Genomic DNA, 5,103 nt, shown 5'->3' on the forward strand with positions numbered 1-5,103 from the left:
AGCCTCAGCCAGTTTTATTACCTTTTATTAACTTGATCTTTGTTTGAAATGATTTTTCAATGCCTGTGTATTTATTTATTCGTAAAGCATTAAAGTTTATTTCAGTGGGACCATCCAATTGCTGTCTGACAGCTTAATGACAAGGTAAAAAGGATGGTTTTTTTTTCTCCCAGAAGGTCATTTTTGAAAAAAATCATAAGTGTTCCAAATATTTGACAATGCTATTCCATGTCTTGTGAACTCTGTACCGAGAAGGCATTGTTTTTGATTGGGGAGCAAAGAGGACGCATGGAAGTTGTGACATGCATGGGAATATGAGGCAGTATGGAAGTGGTATTGGAGATATGGAGACATGGGTTTTCTGTCACTGCTACCTTTCAGGGACTTTAGACCTAAATGATGAGAGGTAAGGTCCCACATCAATCACTCAGTCAAATCAATTTGCTTTATAATAAATGAAGCACTTTTGAATGTAGTCACTGTTGTAAAAAGCAGCCAATTTGTGCAAAGCAATGTCCCACAAACATCAATAAAACTACAATGTCTTATTGTTTTACTGATGTTGTTTGAGGGATTAATATGGCCGGGACTCCAGTGATAATTCTCCTTCTACAAAATTGTGATTGAGAATCTTTTGCATCCTGCTGGGCGAACATGCTAAACTATGAGAAAATGTCTCCTGCAAAAGACTTTACCTCGAACAGTGCATTACTCCTTCAGTACTATCAACCTATAATTTTTGTTTGGGTTTCTGGAGTGGAATTTAAATCAACGACCTTCTGAATCAGATGTGAGCTAACATGTAATTAGAGGAAATGGTTATGAAATAATTGTCCATGTAAATGACTTGGCTTTGAAAGTCTCTCCAGACATTTTCTTGTTTTGAGTAGTTAGTTATTCTGCTTAGGAGATAGTTACACTTGATAGTTATTTCTTTCATTAATTTGTCATGAGTGGAACAACCACAAATGCTGTGTATGTCAGATTGTGTTCACTGGGATAAATGTATGAATGACGATATGAGATTCTAAAGTAACCTCAAACATCTATCACCTTGGATAGGCATTACAGGTTGTATGCTGATACTCACTGAAATTTTAGAATATGTAAATTTTCGAACATCATCACATCACTTTTCAGTCCTTATTTTGTATATACAAAACACAATGGAAAGTCCCCCTATTTGGCACAGTTTTAGAGAATACCAAATCGAAGACTGAAACTTAGTACAATTACCTTACTCCTGAATGTTTTAACCCTAACCAGCCAGCAATACCCAAAGGCCTCTCTACCCTTTCAGCTGTTACGACTGGGGTGTTGTATAGCCGTGTCAGTTCAGATTGGCTTGTAATATCATGAGGAAAAGTACGATCTCCACCCGAACTAAAACCTAAACAATAAAAATCAGAATTTATAATTAATGCAAATCATTATTGCTTGCATCAAACCACACAGTTAACATCAGAATTAATGTGTTAATAGTCATTTGGTGTTAGAGAACTTGAATGTCTTGGAAAAAAATGATTTTTTTATAACACGGCACCTTGCACTTATCAGCAGAATTTGCAAGAATACTTTTTTAAAAAGAAACATTCACTTGATGTGGGAGTCAGTGGTTGGCCAGCATTTGTTCCCCATCCCTAGTTATCTTTGAGAATGTTATGGCCAGTTACCTTCTCGAACCACTGCTGTCCTTTAGTGTAGCCACATCTACAATGCTCTTTCCAGGATTTTGACCCAGTGATGAGGAAGGAACAGTAATATATTTCCAGTCAGAACGGTGAATGGTAGAACTTGCAGGTGATGGTGTTCCCATGCGTCTGTTGCCCTTGTCCTTTTAAATGGAAGTGGTTGTGAGTTTGGAAGGTGCAGTCTAAGGAGCTTTGGTGAACTTCTGCAATGCGTAGAAGGATGGCACATGTTGGTGATGGTGGAGGGAGTGAATATTTGTTGATGTTGTGCCAATCAAAAGGGCTCCTTTGCCTTGGATGGCATCAAGCTTCTTGAGGTTGCTGGGGCAGCACTCATCCAGGCAAGTGGGGAGGTTTCCATCACACTCCTGACTTAAACCTTGTAGATTGTCGCCAGGCCTTGGGGAGTTATTCATTGTGGGCTTCCTAGCTTCTGATCTGCACCTTGTAACCACAGTATTTATATAACAACTCTCGGTAAATTACTGGTCAATGGTAATCTCCAGGATGTTAATATCGAGGAATTCAGTGATGGTAATGCTATTGACTGTTAATGGAAAATAATTTTTGTAGAGTATCAGTGGTCATTATTTAGAGTCATAGAATCATAGAGATGTACAGCACAGAAACAGACCCTTTGGTTCAACTCATCAATGCTGACCAGATATCCAAAATTAATCTAGTCCCATTAGTCAGCATTTGTCCCATATCCCTCTAAATCCTTCCTATTCATATATCCATTCACATGGCTTTTAAATGTTGAAATTGTACCAGCCTCCACCATTTCCTCTAGCAGTTCTTTCCATACACACACCACCCTCTGGGTTAAAAAGTTGCTCCTTATGTCCCTTTTAAATCTTTCCCCTCTCACCTTCGACTTATGCCTTCCAGTTCTTGGCCCCTCTACCCTGGGGAAAACCATTGATTATTCACCCTATTCATGCCCTCATGATTTTATAAACGTCTATAAAATCACCCCCTCAGCCTTTGAATCTCCAGGAAAAATAGCCCCAGCCTATTCTGCCTCTCTGTGTAGCTCAAACCCTCCAAACCTGGCAACATCTTTGTAAATCCCTTTCAAGTTTAACAACATCTTTTCTATAGCAGGAAGACCAGAATTAAATGCAGTATTCCTAAAGTGGCCTAGCAATGTCCTGTACAGCGTCAAACATGACCTTGCAACTCCTATACTCAATGCACTGAACAACATAGGCAAGTACACCAAATGCCTTCTTCACTACCCTGTCTACCTGCGACTCTACTTTCAAGGAACTATGAACCTGCACTCCAAGGTCTCTTTGTTCGGCAACACTTCCCAGGACCTTACCATTAAGTGTATAAGTCCTGCCCTGATTTGCCCTACCAAAATGTAGCACTTTACCTTTATCTATATTAAGCTCTATCTGCCACTCCTTGGCCCATCTGATCCAAGGTCCAATTTTACTCCAACATAACCTTCTTAGCTGTCCACTACACCACTAATTTTGGTGCCATCTGCAAACTTATGAACCATATGTTCTTTATTCATATCTAAATTGTTTATATAAATGACAAAAAGCAGAGGACCCAGCACCAATCCTTGTGGCACATTGCTTGATCACAGACCTCCAGTCTGAAAAGCAACCTTCCACCACCACCCTCTGCCTCCTACATTCCCACTATAATAGAATTTAGAGCAGACCAGGAGAACCTGCAGACAGAATGTGTGAGAGGATTTGGAACGGTCTCTAGTTTGCGTAAATTTCAGGGCACCGTTGGATTATAAGCCGTGTGGTGGTCAGAGCATCAGTGAAGCATGCTGGGATTTCACACGTTCACAGCCCCTTGGGGCTTCTGATCACCATATCTTATCTAAATCCCATTTTAGAGGAGGGAATGAGGCCAGCACAAACATTGCCAAGTCTAAATCACCATTCTAAGGCTTAGTGCTTAAACAACAGAGAAAAAAGGGTTAAAATTTACCCACTCAGACACTGCCTATGCTGGAGTCAGAGAGAACACAGCGTGGAGCTGGAGGAGCACAGCACGCCAGGCAGCATCAGAGGAGCAGGAAAGTTGACGTTTCAGGTCAGGACGCTTCTTCAGAAAATTTTCTGAAGAAGGTTCCTGACCCAAAACGTCAACATTCCTGCTCCTCTAATTCTGCCTGGCATGCTGTGTTCCTCCAGCTCCACACTCTGTTATTTCTTAAAATTGACCCAATTGTTTGCCAATGTTAGACCTAGTGTATTAATCAAGTAAATAGACACTAAGACCTGCAGATGATGGAAATATGAAGCCAAAACAGAGAGAAAGGTTCTGAGGAAGTGTCACTGGACTTGAAACATTAACTCTGTTTTCTCTTTACAGACACTGCCAGACCAGCTGAATTTCTCAAGCCCTCTGGTTTTGTATAATCAAGTATGTTAAGGCGGCAGTTGTAATTTATGGTCATTCTACAACTTGAATCAAGCTAGCGCATTGTTTATACGAAAGTTTCTGTTGTGTTACAGACTGGCTAGTCATGTTTTAGTATAATAGGCAGATCTGACACAGAATGGGTCTTTGCATTAAGCCTTGATCACAGGGTTCTTTGCTTTATGATCTGCAGAATCTACGTCTAATGTGCCTCAATGTGGTCTTCATATTATCAGTCACATTGGCTGTTGGAAGATACACAATTATTTAATAATTAGCGGAGCTAGAGTTCTAATAAATATCTAAATGCTTAAATACTCACTTGGAGCTGCAGTAACAGCACAGAAGCAAATGGCAAGAATCCCCAGGAGCATGATTCTTTTAATGTCAGTTCCTACCGGGTGCAAAATTAAATAATATATTCAACTTGCAATTGAAGTTAAAGGCTAAACAAACCAAATCTTTGCATTTTGTCCAGCAGAAAAACCTTGCACCTAAATAAGAATTTGTGCTGGTAAAATTCTTATATTCTAACATTTCCCACCCTCCCCACCCCATTTCTATTTGTAAAATAAAATCAACAGTCGCACAGAGTTTGATTTAATTCTCAAGTTTATCCGAAATTCGTAATTATTGTTCTTTTATTTCCAAATTCCATTAATCGATCAATTTACCTGAGGCTTAGAAGAGCAAGAGCTGTGTTTTCACGGAGATGATTTGATCTTGCTTCTGATATCAGATTCTTTGTGTTAGGACACTCTGCAACCCTGAATTTAAAGAAATAATTTCCTTACGTCACAGATTGTCTGACTGACTATTACACCTGTCTAAACAACACAAACTATTGGGACATACTGATAAGGACGTCTGTCACAATAAATTGAAAAAATTAACAAAACCTTACAAAATTAGCTTGGTACACAGATTCTGCTGAAGCAAGAAATAAATATACTTTTTGTTTTGACATGGCCAATGTGTTTGCTTTATTTATCTAGATAGATGTTTGGGGTAGATG

The 5,103-nt window shown here is 39.3% G+C and overlaps 1 long non-coding RNA gene across 1 annotated transcript; it reads right to left on the bottom strand.

The window, feature by feature from the left end:
• Positions 1 to 1,242: 1,242 nt before the first annotated feature.
• Positions 1,243 to 4,829, bottom strand: LOC125482384. The gene is made up of 3 exons (XR_007261629.1): positions 4,763 to 4,829; positions 4,411 to 4,482; positions 1,243 to 1,390 (listed from the first exon to the last, which is right to left on the bottom strand). It is a non-coding gene; the product is annotated as an uncharacterized LOC125482384 (long non-coding RNA).
• Positions 4,830 to 5,103: the final 274 nt, after the last annotated feature.

The sequence above is a fragment of the Rhincodon typus genome, unplaced genomic scaffold (genome assembly GCF_021869965.1).
Source record: "Rhincodon typus isolate 14 unplaced genomic scaffold, sRhiTyp1.1 hic_rhity00009663, whole genome shotgun sequence".
NCBI lineage: Eukaryota > Metazoa > Chordata > Chondrichthyes > Orectolobiformes > Rhincodontidae > Rhincodon > Rhincodon typus.